The sequence below is a fragment of the Lepisosteus platostomus genome, chromosome 20, assembly GCF_059453375.1.
Source record: "Lepisosteus platostomus isolate fLepPlt1 chromosome 20, fLepPlt1.hap1, whole genome shotgun sequence".
Lineage (NCBI taxonomy): Eukaryota > Metazoa > Chordata > Actinopteri > Semionotiformes > Lepisosteidae > Lepisosteus > Lepisosteus platostomus.
The window spans coordinates 4,354,077-4,376,851 of NC_142630.1; the positions used below are offsets into that span (position 1 = coordinate 4,354,077).

Consider the following 22,775-nt stretch of genomic DNA (forward strand, 5'->3'; position numbering starts at 1 on the left):
ATGGAGAACAAAACAAAAGACCAAACAAGTTCAAAGAGGCCTTTCATTAAAAACAGCCCCGAGGATGACCAAAGCAAAATCAATGACAATAATCAGCCCAGGAGACCCTGTTTTGATGAATGAATGGTAATTTTATCATCTGCTACACTGAAGCTCCATGTCTCCAGAGCCATTGGAAAAGTTTGCAGATGGGGATTAAAAAATGTGCTTATACAGTGTGTGAAATAAATTGCGGCACAGAGTATGGGTAACAGCCTTCAAATGACAGACCAACCAGGCTATACAGTGAAAGCTTTCATAAGGATCGCTAGTGATGTTTTTTTATTTCTCTTATGGAGTGACATAAAAGAAAGAATACAACTAACAAAATAAAAAATATATATATATTTGATTGCCTAAAGATTCCTTATTTCCTTTAGTTCTGAATTACTTCTGAAAACCTCAATGTGGACCACAATAGTACTGTACAGTATGTGTTTGGTGATGTTAGTAAAGCATTATAAACAATACAATAACTTTACTCCCTTACTCAGGACATGTCTGCAGGACTTTGGACACTAAAACCAAATTAGTCCTTTCTGACAATTACGATAAAGCAGCTGGAGACTTCCAGTGAAAAAGAGGAAACAGTATTACTTAAACCCTTCAAAAGGTTTTCTTTCTTTGGAAACTGAAAAGTGAGTTTTGAAACAATGATATACTGTAAGTGTACAGATAATATCCTCTGTGAACCTTAGGTGAAAAAGAAAAAAAGAATCAAAACTTTAAAAATTAAATACAGGGTGAAATCAGATTTTCTTTTGTTAAGCACTTTCCTTCTAGTCTTTTATCTGTAAAAACTTTTTTGAAAAACTGTATAGTGCTTTTGTATTAATCAATTTCAAAATTATCTATGATCTTGAATTAATGCGTTTAGTTTAATATAAAGACTCCATTTAAAATATGAACACGGCTTGCCTTTTTGATACAGCATATTGAACTTTGTTTGTAAAAAAGTCCTATTTAAAGTGAAGATCAATGGGCTTTTCATTCTCACTTTAAAATATCTTTCCTTTAAATCTTTTCCCACATGCTGTACTTTGTTTTACTATGAGACAGCATTGAGATTGAAGATGACATGCAACATGAAGAATTATCCAGCGAGTTCAGTATGAGCTTCTTTTTCCAATACTTCTGCTAAAAGTTATAAGGTAACAGTAGGGCTTCTTATGCAATGTTCTGTGAGATCAGGAAAATTCAAGATAATAATGGACATGAGACAAATGAGATCCTCCAATGACAGGGACCATTCATTCATTAATAATGAAAGCAATCTGTATGTTCAAAGTGCTTCTTGTTTTTTTAAAGAAAACAGCTCATCTTCTGCGTCTATGAACACTGAAATAGCTGCTGGGGAAAATAGGAGATTTCATTTGAAATTTACAAGTCTAAGCTTGGGTTCTTGCACACGTCATGAGAAAATAAAAATGTATTAAGAAAAATGAGTAAGTGGGGTAATTGTATGTGCAAGTGAGCACAGAGAATATTTTTCTTCCAGTGTTTTTCCAGTGCAATAAAAATATATAGAAAATTGGACAAGAAGCAAGTGGTAGCTCTTCCACCAAAAAAAGTTGGCCGTTTTGCCAATTTCACTTGGTATACAGCTCGTTTTAACTAGATCTTAAATTCATAAAACCTCTATGGCGAAATCACAGATACACTTCACCCAATTCACTTTTGTATTCATCCTTTAGTGTCATGGTTATGTAAACAGTCACATACAGTAGTTAAGATCAACATATCTTAACATCTGAAAACTTAAAGCAAGGACTAACAGGAACATGAAGAAAAGGCCATATGGTCAGCGGACATGGTTCTTTTTGACTATAGTCCGAACACCCTGTCCTGGCTGTGCTGGGAATGACTTTCTCGTGTTTGAAATTCCCTTGCAAACTGCTCTGAAAAGGAACAGTTGAGAGTAGCCAGACAAATTTAATGTGCATGTCTTGGGAAGGTGGCAGGAAAATGAAACACTCAGGAAGACGAAAGGGAGAATCTGCAAGCGCCACACAGCAAGGAGGGCCATGCTGGGACCAAGCACGAGTCCCTAGGTTAGTGATAACCACATTGATGACGTGAAAAAAAACGTATTCATTCAAGCAGCTTTCACCCCACCCGCTGATATCTCTACCTAATTTTGTATTCATTCTGGCACTATTTCACCTTCTGCTACAGCAGGGGTCTTGTGCGTCACCATTGATCAGGATCAGTTCTTCACCAAACATGTCTCTTCTTTGGCAAGAACATGGTATTTCTTTTAGAGAACAGCTACAGGATTTCCTCATCTCCTGCTCCAAGCTGACTCTGCAGGCAACCCTCCCCTTGTAGCATTAACTACCTCAACCCAGTGACCCCGGTTTCCCATCCAAAACTCTGGTGCTTTTTTGTTCTGTCTCAACTCTTGATACTCCCATGCTGCCACTTCACTTAACACTGTGGTTGTCTGTCTTGGATCCAGTTCCAGGACATTGTTCTCACTTACAGTACCACTCCCTGTATCACACTGCTCCCTCCTGCCTCCAGTCCCCTGTGTCTGTCCACACCCCTCCTACCCTTTTTACTCCTTTGCTGCACAGGTGGTGAAACTTCTTTACCTCACCTCCCCTACCCTCCTTCCAGCTATGGTGAAACGTACAAACAGTGGGTACCAGGACCCCAGATGCCTAAATAGTGCCGAGGCACCATCATAAAACACCTGCAGCTCAGTACAGAAACACTGCAATGCATAGATGTAGAAACCAGGGGATGTTGTTGAAACATTCTCTATAATGTTGCCACAGTCAGAACCATTACATGAAACATGTCAGATTTTGTTGCATTTGGAAAAAAATGTGAATGCAGAATATTACTACCTAGTGTATTGCATGAGGCCATTTCTGCCCCGAGCTATTGGCAATCCACCGTTTTGTTTGTTTCCCCACAGATTGTTTTGTGTCTACAGATGTTGCACTGGGTGTGATGCATCACAATACGTCAGTGCAAGAGAATCTTGTTCTTATGTGAGGGGAAGGGTATTTTATGGTTTATGAGGCTACACTTAGCGAACTGTAGCGGATTAACAGAGGACTGTTGAGATTAGCAATGTAGAATTTCATAGACATTGTAGAACATTTAGTTATTATACAATGACCTGACATTTTCTGAAAATTAATGTCTGATTTTGTTTTTCAGACGGGATGCTAAAGTGTTCACTTGTAATCTTGGAATTAAGTAACATTTTCTTATCTTGATAAACATCCTCATGTTACTCTGATACGCCATTTTAATAAAGAACTGCAGTTACAGCAGTCCTGCCACCAGAGGCCACTCTACTGCCTGTACTCTTTGTAAATAGCCAGAGCGGGTGTTAATTATCTATTGTACAATTCTTGTGAATTTCATAATATGGGGTGTAATTAACTTTTTGTTTGCTGTTTAAAGGGCAGGTTTTTGAATGCTGTTTGTCTATAAACCTAAAAAAGATAGCAAATAAAGCCTTGTCCATGCAGATCCTTGGTTGAAGGACGGGTCTGTCACAATAATATCTTCTAACAACATATGCACAACAAACACTTGTGGCAACGACTTTATGTCTAAATGACTTAAATTTGAAAAATATTGTTGCAACATTTTGTGTTAGGTGTGACAGCACCATTTTTGACCACCTTTTGTGCTCAGGCTCCCCTGTTTAGACTCCACAAAGCAGTCAGTATGTTTGTTGATACTGATTAAAGGCCTGGAAAAGATTATTAAGTCCTGGAGATCGCATCTGCCAAATAAGTGCACACATATAACTACTAGTAACGATGCTAATGATGATTATTATCATTAATAATATCACATGATTGCATCAGGATTTGCTCTAAAAATAAAAAGAAATGTGACAGGACTGTAGTTAAGTTGTTACAGTTAATAAATATTATAGATACTAAAAGGATCTAAGCAGCTGATTTGCAGTAATATGCCATCTCAAGTTTGTTTATGTAAGATTAATGTAGTTTGAAACATTTGTGCATTTCATGGTTTGACTTTGCTTTGGTTAGGTATTATTACTTCCAAACATTTGTTCCCTATAAAAATAGAAAACAGAACTAAAATAATGTTCTAACATACATTCTCTGCTTGGAGTGTTCATTTCAGTGTTCCATTTTCCTTCCTCTATTTGCAAATTCTGAAGTTGTTTTTATCATTATACAGTATCTCTCTTACTCTATTGCATCATATTAAGGATTAAATTTATAAAGAAATTATTTGTTGTGTTTTTATCATGCAAAAAGGTGATTGAAATGAGCCACTCGCACTTTCACTTGATATGTGTCTGAACATATCGAGGGTTACCTTTTCATAATACGAGTAAGGAACATGCACCAGAAACATGTTTTAAATGTTTTACTCACAGACATCAAGTACTGGATAACATTAATTAGTTTAATTTACCAGGAATGAAATGCAAGAATGAAAATAGTCTGCCTAATATGACTCCTATGTAATATACAAATCAAGTAGACCAACTAGCAATTAAACACATAATTTCAAAAAAAGATTTTAAGTTATATCATGCACAAGTAACATTTTTTGAATATGTTTAACAGTTATACTAAAAATGGTAACACAACTCTAAAATAGCATAAACTCAATTGATTTAATATACTGTGTGGCATTAGGAACACAGCAAACTGTTATTTAACTTAAGTGTGGGAGGAGGTCAAGTTCTAATGTTGTACTTTTTCTGTTCTACATGCAAATATTTCACAGCTCCGCGAACACCTTTCAGAGCTCCGCTCCCTCCACCCTTGCAGCTGCCTCCTCGGTTCATTCCTCATAAATGAGGAGGCTTGTGACAGCACTGATCTTCATCCAGCACTGTGATTTCCTCAGCCAAGTGACTCAATGCAAAAGCAATCCCTTTAACATATTTCTTGACTAATTTTGTCATTTTTAGAACTTGACCAAACTACTGAATGAGTACAACACAATTAAAACACTGAATTCTCAAGATATTTAAGAAGCAAGGAGGTAGCATTGAAGTATGTGTTGTGATCTAATTTGATTTGGGATTGAACAAAACTGCAAACAAAAGAGATCAATATGCTTGATTAGATATGAGGTGCATAGGACAATCCTCCAGACAAGATTATAAATATTTTATTGTAATAAAATAATATTAAGTGAATAGTCATGCAGTTGCTCACCTGTATCCCTGCATGCTGTATTCATGTTTCAAATCATCCCCCATCTTTCATGCTACACTGTTAATTCTGATCAACAGGAAAAAGAGTCACAAATTCCCATGCAATAGTCTGGTCAAAGCTCCTTTCCCATTCATGTTAAGCACAGAGGATTACGCATATAGAGCTGTAGCACTTCAAAAAATCAGTCACCATATCTTGCACCATGCTGTGCATAAAACAAAATTAAGAGTTCAAAAGTTTCATCTTCAAATATAAGCACACTGGCACAGAATATTTTGTTCCAAAAACGCCTTAGAGCAGGCAGAGAATTTACCACATTTAGATCAATTGCAATATGTGCAAGATACAGTACATCCCATTTGAAGGACTATGCAGCAGTTGCATTATCTTATAAAAGCTTAGATCTAAAAGGGGGTAGACACACTGTTGGCTCTCTTTCAAAATAAAACTGCAAAGGAAGAAAGCAGCAATACCTTTACCGGTGATGCAGAACACTGGAGGCAGATAAAAGCTATGATTATGTAGAACTGGGAATACCCTACATAAAGAACTGTTATTTGAGGTTCCCCAGGCTCTTTATTCTACCTAATTAAACCGCAATGTCTTTGTATTAAACGAACAAGCCTACTGATGAACAAGGAGACCTTATCATTTAAAAACAAAACATTAAAAATATTTTCAAGTAAAAAAAAAATTCAGGACTGGCTGAGATGGTATGCTTCACAACAACAAAATATTACTTTATCAGTTGATTGTCCAGCAGTAGTGATGATAAAGATAATATTCTGTCTCACATATTGTCCTTTGTTGTGGTACAACTTTTAAATAGTCTAAATCAAAGATTTCCTTCCACAGCCATGCATGGTAATCTATGAAAAAACAAAGAATCTAGATACTAAAATTGTGCATATAATTCTTGCAGGAATAATGTAATCAATATATGATACTGATATAACATAATTGGATTATACAGAGTATTTCCTCTCTGAAAAGACTTTAATAATACATACTGAAGGTACAAATTCAAGCCAACCCTCAGTCAGAGGTAGAACTGAAATAAAAAGAGACACAAAACTGTAGAAATGCCTTCTTTCTTAGTGTTTTGGGAAAATAATGTCCTTTTTCTGAATTAAGCTTTTCGTAATGACTTTAAGCCCATTTCACCAGTCAAGATGCATTTACAGCACACGGATGATTCCTAATAAGAAAGATTGTAGATTGTGTGTGTTGACTAAACATACATGAAGAAAAATCAAACGTTTTTATAAAGTTCTGTTTTTATCGTTGAGAAACAGTCATAGCAAGTTAATGTCACTTTAACAGACACATAGACAGACACACAAAAAATAAACAAAGGACACACTTCACATACTAAAATAAGCAAACATGGGCTGGTTTCTTAACAAGATCTCTGGAGAGTCCAATACCCAAGTAATGCTTCCAAAATAAACCCACAATATCTTACAATACAATTCATCTCTGCATGTTTTGAACGGTGTTGGCGTGTCCAAATTGGGTCTGAAGGCCACACATAGCTGCAATGTGTCCAGCATCTGAATCATACCACACAACTGTTTACAAGCACCAGAGAGTGTAACTTTGGTCACAGCTGCTATAATCGTTTTCAATTATCTTAGTTAAAGCTGCTGATTAATTGCACATTTCTCCCATGTTGTTGCTGAGAGCTTCATTTGCAAGATTGATCAATTTTCAAGAAGTTGTTCGTGTTGGATTTAAGCTTTTGACATTTTAAATTTGTTATCTAAAACATTGTGCATTACACAGCTGCAATTAGTTTAAACAGATGGGAAATAGAAAATACACACACCACAATGACTGTACAATTCCATCCAATCATCAGTTAGGGCCAATAAGGCATTCCAGCCATAAGTTCTAATGAATGATTTTGTTGTGTATTTTCCAGCTACAGAACAAAGAGCACAGTGAAAGATATTGGGACATCAGGAAGCCCTGACCTCCATGTCTTTATTAAGTTTCTAGATTTAATTAATATAGATTTAATAGATAAATACAATTCTAGGTAAATACAAATACCCAGAGCAGAATAGAGGACTAACACTGGGTTGGCACATTACATTTTTAAATTCTCTTTAATCCAAGAACCATATTTGCAGAACCTTGTTAAACTTATAGAAGTTGACCTCTATTATTGATGAATAGTATGTTATTAACACATTCTAAACACCTGGTAAATGTAGAATTCAATACAATACCTGACTTGTTACACATTCTGTAGTAACAGGAGGAAAGAGAGAAGCAGCAAATGTTCTGAATTGCACTAAAGTCTTGTCCATTTACACCAAAAGGTACAAGTTGGTTTAACATTTCTTAACTTGTCTACATAGATAACACATCTGTAAAAACACTGTAAACCCAGAATCTTTGTACATTTACATCTGTAAACACTCATAATGTTAATAATGCTAGAACATTATCAGGCTCACCCCAGCTGCTTCTCGCTGGGGTGAGCTAGCACTGGCATTGCAGCTGGCATCTGCTCTACCCTCCTGTCTCTTAGCAACAGTTGCCATGGACATCAACAATAGGAGACCTGAATCACCTGGAAGCAATTACCATCTCATCTCTCCAGGTGATTCTGATAAATTTAAGGGCTGCTCAGACTCTGCTCTGAGCTCTGATATAGTGTTTGTACTCTGAGCCTCTCAAGTCTTGAGCTTGTCCTTGTTATCCCTAGCTTTTCCTTTGCATTTTTTCCTGTTTCCCTAGTATTTCCTCTCTTGCATTCCTGACCTGTACTTTGTTTTCTGACTTTGTCCCTGGATGCCCCTTTGACTTGTGCTCTACAGCTTTTACTTATTCAGAACCTGCTTGTCTTCACTACATTGTCTGCTGGATGTGCCCGTCTGTTCTATCGTGTTTCCTGGAGCTGACCCTCGCTTGCTTTGACCAAGCCTCTTGGATCTCCTCTCAGTGCTTTAGACCGTGTTTGTGTCTCACCTGCTCCACCGTGGACCTGGATTTGCAGCTCTGCTGCCTCACGAGTCCCTAACTGACCGCAGCACCACGTCTGCCTGTGTGCACGGCTCACTCCGCTGGCCTGTCAGCAAGCAGCCTGCAGCTCGTCTCCAGTGTGCGCACTCCCTGCTCAGCCCAGTAACTGTAAACGCACAGCCCTGCCCAGCTGTTCCCTGTCAGTTCACTGCCTGCAGTTTTCTCCTGGCTCTCATCTGTCTCTCGCCCAGCAAGCGGGGTCTACAACTTACGATCTGCCGATAGTCCAAGCAAAGGGATCGGTACAAACATACAGTATGTAGAAATTTAAACAAGAAAATGCCATTTGACCCCTTTTTCTGTAGTAGTTTTAATAGTAGCTAAGTGAAATGAAATTTTCATCCAGTCATTTATTAAAAAGGCCCAGTGTATGGGCTTTGACAGACACCAATAACCATAACCCTGTGTAAACAAGAGTTTCCAACAGTTCATTCTAATTGAATTCCCTTATTATGGTGTATGGTTGTTATTCTGTGTCCTTGCGTCTCTACTGATTTTGAAATGTCCCTTGGAGTAGAATTTTGCACTCTTGAATCAAATCTCTTGTTGATTTCCTCTGTTCTAGACTAAAGAGATTTATCTTCCTTAACCTGTCCATATACTGTACTCTAATATAATATACAGAAATCATTATTTTGGCCCTTTTTGAACTCTTTCTAAGGCTATAATATTCTTGTGGTATGGTGACCAAAACTGAGCACAGTATTCTAAGTGTGATTTTACTAATGCAGTGGTTCCTAACACTGGTCCTGGAGGAACTGTGTCTTTTTATTTCAGTTTTAAATCTTCAGTGCTAATCAATACCTTAAATGACCTGTTTGCTTGTTTAGACTTTTATTTAACTTGTTTCTTGATCAGTCCTAAGGGTCAAAATACCCTACCCTATGGATGCTATTTTCAGCACACAAAACTGGTTCATTTCTGTCTAAGCAGCACTTCCTAGCTGATCAGGTGATGATGAGCAGACAGGGGAATGACACTGTATCAGACACTCCCATGATAAGTGTTCTTTCCTTATGCAGAGGTCCAATTGATTACAGTCCTAGCACAACACCAAAATGAGGGCAGTGTGGAAATTCAGAGACTGGTGCAGGTCGATACTTACAGTACACCCATTGCATCTCACCTTTTGTCAATGCACTATTTATGCATGACGATGCATGAAACAGGTGCTTTCCTGGCTACACGCAGAGTGCAGTGATGAACTGATCACTCTTTTAACCCAACACGAACACAATACACCATCACTGAGATCAGCATGTATGTTGTTGGGATACTCAATCATTTGCATTTGTTGAGCTGCTTGTACCGGTTCTCGCTGAGCGGAACATGATTTCCCAGAGAGATGAAATGCTCCTATAATGCCAGTTCCACTTTGGGGCCAAGCAGTGCTATCAGAAAATGGAAGATACAGAATAACCGAAAGCATTTTTTTTTTGTATTTAACCTTCCTTAATTTGACAACATGTTTTAATATTAATCTGTAATAAATATCTTATTAAAATGGAATAGTCCCTTTTTTACTACCTAAGACATAGACAATAAAAGGTCTTATTTAATATTTTTTTATGCTGAAATCAGTGTATTTTAAATGCTTTGCAGTATGTATTATAATATTATATGTAATGTGTGATTATAATATGACATACTGTACATATGTATGTGTACATACTGTACATACTGTATGTGCACATCACAAAATGTGATCCATTGAAATTGATTTTGCTGTGGACGTTTGGTGTATTTCCTTTTTTGTTTCATCCATCTTTATGGCTTATTACTTTATGGAAATAGCCTACAGCAAGGGCAGGATACAGCCCAAGCTTCATTGGCATGTTTGAACAGCTTCTGTTCCAGCCTTTCACAAAGACAGAGGAAGACAAAAGTAACAAATTGCTCTGTAAGAACTGCCTCCCGAGTGCACTCTGTGGATCTTCTATTAAATTAGATACACCTGGTCCAGGCTAACTTACTGTGAACTTGCAGAAGAATCTCAATTAATTACCACTGGAGTGGAATCTGACAGATTTCATTTAAAAAATTCTCATAAAAAGATTTTGGTTGTGCTATTTTTTTAGCTTAACTTTCACATCTGTCTTTTACACAAATGTATGCATTCTTTAGCACGTAATGTGTGAAAGGCTAAATTGTCCAACTCTGTTAAAGCAATGACGCAATACTTCTGTAACAGCTCTACCCCGTCCCAATTTGATACCGAAGATACTGAATAGTAATCTTTGCAGTATACTATTAGTTAATTTAGTTAATTTTAGTGGTGATAATTGTTCATTAGCATACAATACAATCACATAATTGGAACACTTCATTTGAAATAATGCTAATCCTTCATTTTAACCCTTACCATATAAATACATTTAATTAAATAAATGAACGTACAGATTCCAGCATTCCGATTCTCTTAATACATGTATCAATTAATTAATACCATTCAACAAAAACAAATTTCTATATAATATCTATTAAAGGTGATCATTGATCTTCAAAATAACAGTGAGGCAGTCATTGCTGCCCATATGGAAGTTGTGCAAAGCTGATTAATGCAGATTATTATCTTTTAAAAAATTGTAAAGAAAATCTAAATTTGCAATGACAGAATGCTGCCATGAACCTCCAGTATCAATCAGCCTGGGAAGCAATTGCAAAAAAGCCCTGACTCTTTCAAGGAAAGCAGCAGCCTTGAGTATCCATTGGACATCAGCCACTCCCTGCTCATCAGAAGATTGATTATAATTGGACCGAGCTGTAGTCAGACCAAGCAGGTGCTTGCTAGAGGTACCCACACACATCTGGTCAGACTGCATCAGCACCAGTACAGTACATCACTCCTTAAGCCACTGCAGAATTACTTGTCTCCTGCAATATCAGTTAGATCCTGTACTGTTTACTACGAAATGGTGCTGCAGGCTTGACTTTAATATAATTTCTGTCAGAAATGTAAATGCTTCAGTGATTTCAAGAGGAGCTGCATTCCTCCTTTTTAGCAAGATGAAAACACAAATTCCAAAAAGAACTGCTATCTATATCTATATCTGTAGACTAAAGCGGAGGGAATTACTGTATATCTTATCTACCTCTTTTCATAAATTTCAAATGATATATTCTACATATTAGTAAATTGTCATGGACACCTTTTGTTTACATCAACTTACTGTATAGTTTCAAAAGGAAATTTCTCAGAGTATCCAGATGGTAAATCCTACAAGGTCAATGAAAAAAAAAGATCTTAGAGTAAAAGGTAGGAGCAATAACTCAGAATGGTCTACAGGATTGTTGTTCTTGTAAATGCCTTCAAATTGGTTAAACAATAAAGAGAGCAACAGTTCTTACAGAAAACCTTATTTATGATTCCACTGAATCGGTATAATAACCAGTTTGTTCATTGAGAACTTCAATAAAATCCTTTGCATGGTTCACTGCTCAGGAAGTGAATTGTGTGACCCTTCTATTGAAAACATATGCTCACTCACCATATGTCAGTACCAATTAACTGTCTGTTCTTTTGCACACAAAATTAGGTATTAACAATTGCCTGTTGATGAACACAATAAAAATGTCAACATGATATGTGACTATGGGGTACAACGGAGCAGTGTTAACTGTCGGAGACAACCTGTTGATGACAGTTATGAAGTAATTCTTCTGCAAGGGCTGTGTAAAAAAATGTGGTTGTTTAGTTTGGTGAGGTTATTTAAATCATTTATGTAATTTTGATCTTAATGTTCATTGTTTTTATAAAACCTGTGAAATTCCTGTGAAAAGTGTGCACTATTTTAGCTTACTTATACAGTGTGTTGTATATGAATTAATTTTATTCAGATATTTTTAAATCAGGCCAGAACAAAAGAGGAAATTGTACAAAACAATTTAATTTACCAATCAAATACCTAAAATATTGGTTGCCAATTACCTACAGGCATAGCAGAAGCACAGAAGCTGTAAGCTGCACAATCAACTGTAAATGTGAAAAAAAAATAAAGCCAACGTTTCCTGTACATAATACTGGATTTTATTTTGGGGTTTAACATACAGTATTGTATTTAAATAGGTCATCTATTATTTGCTATTTAAACCTTAAATCTAAGTGGTGGATCAGTAATTCTTGAACACTTCCAGGCACCACAATAAAACATGATTGAAATACAGTAAGTAATGCTTCCACTTCCAATTACAGGACTAAGAATCATGCCATACCTTCCCACTGTACTTCATTACTGTGCACTAAATGTTACCTACATGCATAATCCCTTTGATGGCACTGAAGGGGCAGATAATCCTATTGTTACTGAACCCTAATACACAGATTAGCCTTTCCATGACTGATTCTCAATTTGAACACACACCTGTTGTGTTAAATGAATGTCAATCTAGAATGGCTTATTGTATAAGCAAATACAAGGCAAAAAGAAAAAAAATGTGTTCTGATATAAGATGTTTATAGCAAAACAGAAGATACAAGAGGATGAACTGGCTTCTGCCCTACTAAACGTGTTATAATTTTAGACTCTAACATTTTAGATATGGTCTGGAACTAAGACTGTTTGGGAAATAAACTTGGAATTCAGTTTAATTGATACTTTGAGTTTAGGAGGGGCTGGTTTTCTTGCACAAATAGAGTTTAAGTAGAGGCCAGAGACACAGAGGTTTTGAAGCCACAAAAACATCAGAAGCAAAGGGAACATTTGTAGGTTTGACATTCAAAAGTCACTAATCAAATGGGTAGCAATACATCCAAGATGACTGCACAGTGTTCCGATGGAAATAGACTTTGATTTATACTGTACAGTCTGAACTGAAGGGGCCAACCAATGGTTGCAACCAATACAACAAAACCTGATAATCTTTCTAGATCAAAAGGTTCTATTTGGATTCATTCAAGCCATTTGTTTTCAAATATAAAAAATGCTTATTTTTACATTCATGATGATCTCGATGTTGGTTGAAATTCAATAGTGTACAGAACCTGTACATTCAGAGACCAAACACTGCAGTGGAAACACCATCATCCCTACTACTGTATTTCAAGCAGACATTATTCTTTCCCAAGCAAGTACAGTAATACTTGTCAGAGTAACGGAATTAGACAAATTAATTATTTATATACCATAAATAAGACTCTCAGAGATTCAGGGATGGATGAGAATGATCCAAACCAGTAGTTCACTGCAACATCTTGCATGTTGCCCAGACATTGTAAGAAAGCTGATCTAAAGTTAATTGATTATCAGAAATTGGCCAGTTGGAAAGAAAACTGCCTTAACGTCCATAGGGAATATTGTTCCTGTCTCAATTCAGCTTGACCAGACTCATGAGCCCAAGAAAAAATGCTGCTCCGGTCAAAAAAAGGTCAACATCTAATACTACAGAATACAGTATATATCTCTCACACACACATAAAGGAGGTGAATGAAAACCAAGAGACTCAAATATTGGAAATGTCTATTCCACTCTATAAAACAAACATCATAAAAAGAACCTAAATATAATCATTATAAAACATAATAGGCAGGTATCTGTTTGGAGTAGTGGGAATTCCTTCAGAAAATCACATAAACAAGCCTTTATTTAATTGCAGCGTGAGGTGGATTTAACAACAGATAATAACTTCAGTGAGTCTCACGCTGACAAGGCTGTTTTTAAGGTCTGTTGCCAATATTAGCACACTTGATGTGCCATTTCCACATGCTCACCCATTGCAGACCTATTTGCTGAAGTACATTTCATTTTTTAAGGGAAGACCAGGTTCTGTCACCATACATGCCAGCACTAAACATGACTCACGGCATGCTTTGAAAACAGTCAGAGTTCATCAAAAGTAAACAAAAGAAAGAGAAGCTTCAAATTTTCCAAACAGACTGAAAATTTGATATCTTACTGCAACACTCACCAATGAGGATATCATGTTGTTGTTTTCTAAGCCAACTCAGAAGTAGCTGAAGACAAGTATTTTTGACCAACATTACATTTTGCAAATTGCTCAAAAATAGCTTCCTCTTTTTTTTTTTACAATATTACATTTCAAGATCCAATACCAGCTGTAAGTCACAAGTGGAAGGAAATCACTATGGTATAGAAAAAAAATCATTGACTGAGAATGAATGACATGAATGAATTAATGTTTTAGACAAAAAAAACCAATCAATAGTGTTCCATTTTATTTTGGAACTTGGATAACATAACAGGGACATGTGAAATGGAAAAATCAAGTAACTGTAAAACATGTATGCTATAATTTGCTTGTCTGTCAAAACAAAGTACTTGACTATGATTTACTAAAATATGCAACTTAATAGCTTTATAAGGTAAAAAAACATTCACTGTGTTCACAGTAATGTAATTTTTAAATATGCTATTTTCAGTGTTCTGGTTTTAAATCTTGTAATGTGTAGATTGTAATGTTGTTAATGATCTATTCATTAAATAATGAAAATATTGTGAAGGAATAGCTGATTGATTTAATGAATGCTAAATACCTTGCCTTCTGTGGAGACTATACAGACATCTTGATCCTGGAGGACTGCATTAAAGGCAACAAAAACACCTGGAAATCCCAGGTTCTGGATTCTCTGACTTGGGATCTCTACACCTGCTTGTTTTCATTCTGTCTGAGCTCTCAGTTACACAACTAATAGTAGGATTAATGTAAAGTCTTTCATTGTTTTGAACTCCTAAACATCTTGGAGATTTCCTTTTAACAATGACATTTTGAGAATGACTTAAAAGTTCAGTTTCACTAAGAAGATGAAAATCTTAAAAATAAGTTCCATTTACTGTATGTAATGAGTTCAGTGAAGTACCCTGGCAACCCACTGAAGCTAAGCAGGTGTGAGCCTGGTCAGTACCTGGATGGGAGACCTCCTGGGAAAAACTAAGGTTGCTGCTGGAAGAGGTGTTAGTGGGGCCAGCAGGGGGCGCTCACCCTGTGGTCCACGTGGGTCCTAATGCCCCAGTATAGTGATGGGGACACTATACTGTAAACAGGTGCTGTCCTTCGGATGAGACGTAAAACCGAGGTCCTGACTCTCTGTGGTCATTAAAAATCCCAGGGCGTTTCTCGAAAAGAGTAGGGGTGTAACCCCGGCGTCCTGGCCAAATTTCCCATTGCCCTTAACCAATCATGGCCTCCTAATAATCCCCATCTATGAATTGGCTTCATTACTCTCTGCTCTCCTCCCCACTAATAGCTGATGTGTGGTGAGCGTTCTGGCGCACTATGGCTGCCGTCGCATCATCCAGGTGGATGCTGCACATTGGTGGTGGTGGAGGGGAGACCCCATTACCTGTAAAGCGCTTTGAGTGGAGTGTCCAGAAAAGCGCTATATAAGTGTAAGGAATTATTATTATTATTATTATTATTATTATTACCCAAGAACTGTGCAGTAGTACATACCACCAGGCATAGGGGTTCACAAGAACAGGACTGTGCAGTCCTGCTATAAACTCTCTCCATTTCCAGGTATGTGCTGTGCCTAGCTGAGTGGATTCAAAAGGTTCATACCTTGAGTTGTTCAAAGAGGTTATTCAGGTTGTCAGGGGAGGACACAATAGTTCAGGCCTCCCAAAGGTGTCTCTCTATTATGCAGCGGAAAACGCACCTTAAGGAAAAAAAAACAGAAGGTAAGAATACTGATGGACTGATGAGGGTAAATGGTCTAAATTGTTTAAAACGATGTTGATAAAATAAAATGTTGAGAAACCACATATTCATAATGTATATAATGTATACATTTTTCTGATATGCAGCGATACCATAACTGTACTTAAAGAGCATAATGAAAAGCTGGGAAAACTTCATACTGGAATATCCCAACGAGCTATTACAAACCATTCCAGATGTCAGAGACACAGTTCTTTTGAGATTTCACCAATACCCAACATCAAGGACAAGGAAGCTAATTTGCAACAATGCTGTCTCATGACAGATAGATTAGGGTATCTTGTACATAATTGTCTTCAGAACACATCAATATGATAGCTTCTATGAGGTCACAATGCCTTGCACTCATCAATTCTAATTGTATCCATATAAGACAATTTGAATTATGTTATGGGAAAGTAAGAGGCAGAACCTTAAGAACTGTTGCTTCAGGAGTGCTTTGATTTCTTTATTTGCTGAACAGTACATTGTACCGCTCAACAATATACAATCTTGCCATTCTATACGCAGTTTATGTTTTGGATGAAAAAAAATGTCCTCAGGAGATCAAAGAAAAGAAAAAGATCAAGTTCAATACAATGTGGATCAATTAGAGGATCTAAGCTTCTTCCAAGAACCCTTTTAAGAAGGTCATTTGAGAAAGACACGATACAGCAATTACTACTCGCACTTGGAAAAATTGCTTTGTGCAGGGCTTTCTCTCATAACAGATAATAAATTTGCTGCTTGTTTATCCCTACTCCAGTTACAGAATCTCCCTGAACTTTTGAAAACACAACTGCCAAATATTAAATAAACTCACCAAATGCTCGTCACAATTTGATGTGGGATGTGTGCAGAACAAAAAAAAAAAGAAAATGAGAATAAATGCAACTTGTTACATGATCATATATCTAAAACAATCTTCAGAAAACTATCTCTGAATTTAATCATAGACTATTTTTAGAAGAACAAGTAATAGGTTTATTCCATACTGAAAAGAGAAGAAAACACAACGTTTCGGCCATGGAGCCTTCTTCAGGTGTGAGCCTTCTTCTATTTTTAGAAGAACCTATTTTGTTGTTATTTGACAAAAGAATACGTTTGGGCATCAGGGGCCTATCTACAAAGATGTTTAAAGTGTTGAGTCCTATATTTTTTCCACAAAGAATAAACCAAAGTACAGTATACTGTATATTATTTGGACTTGTGACATGTTTCTCTTTCCTCACCACATTTTCAAACTACTGCAGAATAGTTTGTGTGCTACTATTCCTATAGACTGCTGAAGTACTGCAGGCTTTTAATCTAGATGAACAATGAAATGGTTCTAATCAGATAAACCTCTGTGTTTGAATCTGCTCGACATACACAAGAATTTAGTGTTTATTGTGAATTCTTATTTTGCATCAAAAGATTGGAAAGTATACTCCCTGCCTACCCTAGAACATTACGACATCCTGGAAAGAATTTATGATATGAAAACAGGCTTCCTAGAGTTTTACAAGGAGGAGAATTTCAGAGAGTGCTAAGGAATAAAAATACTAGCTTGCCTGCAGCCAGGCTTGTAAATGTTCACAGTTTATTAAAAAAGAAAAATGTATATCAGCCAGTTGTGATGTAATAAACTGTGGAAATGTTCTTACAGTACTTTGATTCCTGTTATTGAAGACAGTGTCAACTAGTGTCCATTTCCATTTAAATTTATGATATCGTAGTGAAGGACAGACTCCTTAGCAATTGGTGTATTGCACAGGTCCATAGACCTTATTGTTCACTATCAAGTACCTTTAACAGTAATAGATCTATCCTGCTGCTAGCATAACAACTTATGAACATAATAAATTTCCTGCTTGTTTATCCCTACTCCAGTTACAGCATCTCCCTGAACTTTTGAAAACATAACTGCCAAATGTTAAATAAACTCACCAAATGTTTGACACCATTTGATTTGGGATGTGTGCAGAACAAAAAAAAGAAAATGAGAAACAAGAATAAATGCAATCTGTTACATGACCGGATATAACCAGACAAGACAAACCAAACCAGACAAGACGATTCAGTCAATTCTGCTCTTTTGACAGATAGCCCTAATGACCTAACAATTCTGATTCTTAACAGAGGTCATCTTTAACAACTCGGCTTCTCCTAGAGCCTCCTGTGAGTTGGTGCATGCTGTAACATGCCTTGAATGCCCCTCAGTTTAATTTCACTTCTGTCACAGTGTCCTTGTGTTGTGTTTATTATGTCCTGGTCTGGATTTTTCAGATTGACAAGCTGAAAAGAATGGAACAGGGGAAATGGTGTGGCGTCTTCATTATGGTAATCAAAGTCTTGACCTCAAACACATATAGAATAATGTGTGAAGCTGAAACTGTAGTACAGTATGTTCCAAAACCCCTTGGGGACAGCCTCCTTGTCCTCACCATGAAACATGGGCAATGCATAATGTACTACATAATGTACACAATGTATTATGCACTGGTCATTACTAACTGGGTGAAATATTCAAGGACTCCTCAAGTCCTTTCAGTCTAGTTTTTTTTTTTCAGATAACAGAAATTGACTGATCATGTTTTGTTCAACAGAAGAGACATTTCTCAATGTCATAAACAACTCTACCCTTGAGAGACGAGATGTGCTGATCCAATTTAGGCTCAGTTGACACCAGTCTCTTCTCCATAGTCTTCAACTGATCATTGTTTGAGAACTGCAACCTGGCGAATCCCAGACGCAGAGTCTCACCATTAGAAATTGGGTATAATATAATATAATATAATATAATATAATATAATATAATATAATATAATATAATATAATATAATATAATATAATATAATATAATATTCCTGCTGGACATGAACGTACTAAAGAAGTATAATAGTGCCAGTATTAACTAGGCCCTGTTTTCTGTTGCTTCAGAAATGCATCAGCTCCTTCACTAACAGAGCAGTGGCTCTAAATCAGCATTCCAGATTAAGACCAAAGACTGTTGCAAGTTAAATCTATGTAACTGACAGCATAATTCCTCATTCTATATTATGTACCTCACCAGCATAATAATAATTTCTGTAGAGCTGGAGCTGGGGAATAAGGTGTATCACAGTAGCAAATCTGTTATAATTTGGGAAGGCAATGACACACCATTGTGTAATTCCATCTGCATCTACAATTCAGCAGTAACAAAGAAGTTCTTTCGACATCATGTTTTTCATATGAGACAGACTTTGGCTCTAGACAAATGCATAAAAGCTATAAACAATGAGCACATCTACTTATTTGTCATAATTAATACAGTGACATTCTTACCCTGTCCTATTTTGACTTGCTTGCAGATACTACATTCAATTTCAGTGTCTACTGTACTTACAGTATTCTTCATTATTAAGAGCTAGATGCTTAAAACAATGGATTAGTGAGAGGCAATGTGGAAAACCTCTCAGAGTTTCACCAGAACCATTGCAAAAAAACAGCAAATTGAGTGGCATTTCAAAAGGGTAGCAAAAGAGCCAAAAAAAGTGAAGAACTGGCTGTGCCTGGGTCTACAAAAATGAATTTGTTGCAAAGACAGGGAGCATGAGAAAAAATGTGCAGTCTTATAATGATAAATCCCTTTAATCTCTTTAGATACATGCAGATACCTCTCCTTATTTTACAAGAGACTAGATTGATTAAATCAATCAGCATCAGGTTTTACCAAATCACAGAAAGCAGCATAAGCTGGGACTAAAAGAGCAACCTGAAAAATACATTTTTGACATATTTGTTCGTATTCTTTTGTTGAGAGGCATTACAAAAAATGTTTGAATTGCAAGCAGGCACAGTGATTTAACTTTGACTTTATACAAACGTATATCTAAAAAACGTGTCATCAATAAAAGAGAATATTGCCTACAATCTGCACATTCTTTTTTCTGTAAAAATAACACGATTGCCAATGCTTTTATTGAAAAAGATCAACACAGAGCTATTTTGTGTCAATGACAGCCATGAGTGAATATGTCTACTGGATTATTTAACTTAATCCATGTTTTATACTGAGTTTCACAACCTGAATTGCTTCACACCTATCTCAAAACTATCTAGAACTGCACACAGAATCATACATACCTGTAGTTTTGAGTACCACTGAAAAGAAATAAATAGTTGAAATAACAAAGCACCATTATCTATGCACTTCTCTAGCACTGACAAATGGCCTTGTTCTGTCTAACAAAAGTCTAGAAAATGTATACAAATTCAAACTTCAAGCACCATGTTTTAGTCTAATACAGAAACCCCCAAAAATGCCAAAAATTAACTTGTTTCCAAGGGTATTGCCAAGAGTGTCATGTGAAAGTTTAGGGGCTGAATTCACTACCAAATGCATGACGGTCAGGAATATGTTTCTTGTTATTGTTTGTTTCCAACAATCACAACACTTTTTTTTGCACATGCACACTCTGGCCTTATACCAATGTCCTCATGTCATTAAATATATTCCATTTATTTCTTGTGCAGCAGTCTATTATTTTGAGACATTTGTTTTATTAGCAGTAGTATTATTTTTTCCAAACTGTAATATTGTATCATTTGCGGTCTTTAAATAAGAACAAATGCATAACAGAATATACCACAATACTCAAAAGGAGGATTAGAAAGAGGAACATGTTGTATCCTGAAACAGAGTCAGAAATCTGAAAGGAGACTCATTATTAATGATGGGGATCTCAGGTTTGGAGTACTTTCAGTTTGTAGGGTTTAACCGATGAATACCAAGACTGTCATTCACTAAACAAAGCAGAAAGACAATGATACACTCTTATTACAAACTGAAACTAGGTGAATTCGAGTGGTTTGCCTATTTGGAACACAAATAAAATACAGGCTCAGTGAAACCGGGACATTGACGGTCATGTGGAAGACTGCAGGCAAGATAAGAGTCATCACAATTGTAAATTGTCATCACATCCTCTAGATGTACTGTATCTATACAACACCTATAAAAACTCACTCCTAAAAATACCTTCTAAACAAAACAGGGTTATGCCTAAACATGCTGTTGTGTGAAAAAGTGATTATAACAATCATGTAGATAATATAAGGGGTAGAGAGGATCTATATACTAGTTTCATTATAATTTTAACATTCTGCTGCTACACTGACTAACATTATAATTGAGTTTTTATTTGTCGAACAACAAAACAGAGGAAGAGTAATGTGAGGTTGAAGGTTTGGAATGGATAAGAGAGGATAATTTAGCAGAAACCATGATGCCATTTTGTTGGCAGTTGCTTTTCCTGTGTGCCCCATGACAACATTTTAAAAAATGTAATGAGCTGATGATGTGAAAAGTGTGCAACACTGCATGTGCTGGGACAGAGATGTCTGTGGTTAATGATGTATTTCAAAGACTTGTTCAAATGACCATTTGTATCAACTGTTTCCCACTATGAATGTCTGACATGGCCAAATGTAGCCCAGACTCAGTTTGTCCACAGCCATATGGTTGCACAATATTAATGGCAAACATATTCCAGAACACTTCTAATAAAATGTGATACAGACTTTCCACATCTGTGGCACACATTGGACAAGTGATGCCAAAACCTTCCGCCATGAATTATTATTTTAGTGGGAAAAAACAAAGAAACCAAAATATGAAAATAAATAAAGTACACATACAAATAGAATAGTATATAATAGATATTACTGGTAGTCAAAATTCTAGGGCAACTGAAAGATCAAAGAAAGATACAAATAATACAGACAAATGAGGATGAACCATTGATCTATAGGAACATGTATTAACCATCTGAAAAGAAAGAGCAACCAAGGGATAAGTCTGGCTATGAACCACAACTATCCTCTTCAAAACACTATTACTTTAACTTTCCCTCATCCAACAAATATTTTCAAAAGGGTCTCTTTTGTTAAGGGTGCAAATTGTCTTTGTTTTCTGTGCTATTTGTCTGTCAACTGCTGTAAAGTGCCTTAATGTTAAGTGTCAAAAAGAAGTTTGTCAACAGCTTAGGATTTTCACACACTTTACATATTTGAAAATCTAAGTCCTAATAACACACAGAGGTAACCTGATAAATGACACAAAACCCGAGACTCTTTAACATGTATTTATCCTTAAATGATGCCACATTCAATGTCCATGTCTGTGACAAAGTTTGTGAAACTTTAAATTCAGCAACTGGTGGAACCATCCCTGAGCAGCAATGACTGCAAGAAAACATTTCCTGTAACCATTGATCAATGTCTCACATCGGTTTTGAGGGAATTTTGTCCCCTTTTCTACTCATAGAACACCTTCATCTCTATGACACCTTGCTTCAGATACAGAAGTCTTGTGGGTCATCTATGTGCTCTTTCATGAACTTTAGATAGACAGTAATATTCTATTTGGAAAACAGTGGTTTTCTTATTGTTATCCTTCCATTCACATCATTTTTGTTTAGTCGTTTTCTGATAGTTGAGTCATGATCAGTTACATTAACAAATGCGAGCGTGGCCTGCAGTTCCTTGATGATTTTTCAGCTTTCTTCCTAGAGAGATTTTGGTAGGATGACCACTCTTGGGTAGAGTGTGATTCGAACTTTCTTCATTTGTAGACTGTCTGTCTGGCAGTAGAGCCCCAAATCCTTAGAAATGGTTTTGTAACCCTTTATATACTTATGAGCATGAATAACTTATTCCAAGGTTCGGAGATTTTTTAGATTGTGACATGATTTGATTCTACGCACCTAGACAGTATGGAGACCAGACTCACAACATTTCTAATCTTCATATACGTTGGGCCTTCCAAACTCAGCTCCCAAGATCTACCTAATAGTTTAAACACCTGTTAAAACACCTCATTCTAATTATTCCCTTAGTTAAGCTATAGAAGC

The 22,775-nt window shown here is 36.4% G+C and overlaps 1 protein-coding gene across 2 annotated transcripts in view; it reads right to left on the bottom strand.

Moving 5' to 3' along the window:
• Positions 1-16,159, bottom strand: part of znf469 (zinc finger protein 469) — a 139,444-nt gene extending 123,285 nt beyond the window's left edge. For both annotated transcript variants that reach the window (XM_088614269.1, XM_088614268.1), the window contains exons 1-2: positions 16,087-16,159; positions 15,760-15,856 (exon numbers count right to left, since the gene is read on the bottom strand). The gene's annotated coding sequence lies outside the window, so the exon portion shown is untranslated. The remainder of the gene's footprint in view (positions 1-15,759; positions 15,857-16,086) is intronic.
• Between the last annotated feature and the right edge of the window lie 6,616 nt (positions 16,160-22,775).